Source organism: Penaeus japonicus, unplaced genomic scaffold (genome assembly GCF_977035675.1).
Source record: "Penaeus japonicus unplaced genomic scaffold, GWHDUDI00000001_assembly GWHDUDI00000003, whole genome shotgun sequence".
NCBI lineage: Eukaryota > Metazoa > Arthropoda > Malacostraca > Decapoda > Penaeidae > Penaeus > Penaeus japonicus.
The window spans coordinates 29,112,957-29,115,456 of record NW_028234405.1 but is presented as its reverse complement, the minus strand read 5'-3'; positions in this window follow the sequence as shown (position 1 = coordinate 29,115,456).

The window sequence follows — 2,500 nt, the reverse complement described above, 5'->3', positions numbered from 1 at the left end:
TCTTCTAAAGCAATTTAGTGGCGCTTTGTATAATTAGGAGTATATAGGCTGTTCCACCTAAGGCAGCATTTCATAATTACACATAAAGGAGGGGAAGGCTGTGGGCTATATGTATATTAATGTTTATAGGGTGTGTACACATATTAAACGTATTAAACATGAAGGCAATGTGGATGTTATACATACACTATAAATAAATTCACTGAAAGGAGTAGCTTACACACATAGGAGGTTTAGTATTAATTTCACGTATGCCATAAATACAACAACTTACGGGGAAAAGGCCGGCAGGAGTAAAGAAAGCTTATTCAGTAACACGACAGATGTGACAAAACAGTAAAGGCGAAGTTGAAAGAAAAGAAAAGAGAGGGAATAAACTTTTAAAGATTTGTCGGAATTTAAGAAGTTATTTTCTATGCAGTACAGAAAATTGTTTGAGGAATATAATGAGACAAGAGCTAGAGTGAAAGAAATTTACTAAGACAAGACTGGTATAGTGAGATTGAGATTGGTAGATTATAATGGGAAACAGGGGTGTATGAATATATATATGTATATGTATATATATATATATATATATATATATATATATATATATATATATATATATATAAATACATATACATATACATACACACACACACACACACACACACACACACACACACACACACACACACACACACACACACACACATATATATATATATATATATATATATATATATATATATAATAATAATATATATTTATATATATATATATATATATATATATATATATATTTATATATATATATATATATATATATATATATATATATATATATATATATACACATATATACATACACACACAGTTTATGATGGAAATAAGCTTCCAAGTTGCAGATTTACAACATAAGTGTCAATCTACATCTCAGAAGGATCATTCCATCCTCATTTGTTAATAAACCAATTATATATAAAATATGGATAAATATTCAAAGATTCTTTTAAAACAGAGCCCATACACACTCTATTCATTTGTCTTGTTTTATCAGTGTATTTCTTATATATGCTCTTTCGTTCTGTGTACATAGACAGAATGGAAATTATTTCTTACCGAAACTACAGCTTCCCCCCGACCCCTTATGATAATTTATTCCAGTCGTGAACATAACACCCGTCCAATTTCACAGCAGGAGAACACCACCAGAACTAATAATTATCACAGGTATTAAACAACTCCTATAGGCACATGGCGAGATCTTCAAACTCTCCAAAAGTGATCTCTATGTCCTCTCACCGTAAGTTCGAAGATCGTTATCACCGTCTTGCATTTTAAAGTCCCTCAATATAGCTTAAGTATTGATGCCAGGTAGTAATTGATGATTCTAAGAGGTTGTAAAAGTCTTGGTTTCGCTTCCATTAATCGCGCAAAGTTGGTTCCCCTTTTTGTTATTATAGAGGATCGGTTGGATGGAACTTAGTCTTCAGGAATGGGAGACGAGATGCTTGAATATACCATTTAACCGATACTTGAGTAGGTGTGTGGGTTGTGTTGTGTGTGTGTGTGTGTGTGTGTGTGTGTGTGTGTGTGTGTGTGTGTGTGTGTGTGTGTATTTGTGTTGTGTGTATGTGTGTGTGTGTGTTGTAAGTGTGTGTGTGTGTTGTATTGTGTGTAAATTGTGTGTGTGAATTTGTATTTGGCAATTGTGTATAAATGGGGAAAGAGAAAGTAAGGAAGGGAGAGAAGTGAAGAAAGAGCATATGGGAGAGAGTAGATAGAGGGGAGAAGAGGAAGAGAGAGAGAGGGTGAGAGTGTGAAGAGGTCAACAATGGGGAGAAGAGAGAGTAAAAAGCGAGAGAGAGAGATTGAGTCGGAGAGAGAGCGAGAGATAGAGAGGAGAGAGAGAGAGAGAGAGAGAGAGAGAGAGAGAGAGAAAGGAGAGAAAGAAAGATATAGAGAGATAGAAAGGAGAGAAAGAAAGATATAGAGAGATAGAAAAGAGAGAAAGAAAGATATAGAGAGATAGAGATAGAGAAGAATAAGATGGAGAGCCTATGACAGAGGAGACAAAGCAAGAGCCCGCAAGCATGAGAGAGAGAAATCAGAATGCAAGTCCAATTAGGTTATGTGTGAGCGCGCTTTTGTGAAATCCTGTTCCTTCGTTTCACTATTTCGCATAGAAAGAAGGAACAGACGAAAAGATGCAAAGATTTTTTTATTTTTCTCTCTATCTCCCTCTTTTCTTGCTCACTTACTATTTTTTTCCTCTTCGTTTATTGTTATCCTTAATAGTACTCTCATTATCATCCTCATCATTATCGTTACTATCTTTGTCATCAATATATCTAATATTATAATTTCTATCAATATCATTGATACTATTTTTCCTATCCATATCTTTATTATTATCATCATTATCATTATCACTAGTAATATCTCATTATCATCCTTTTCATCAATATCACCATCATTATCAATATTACTGATAGTATTAATCCTATCATTATTA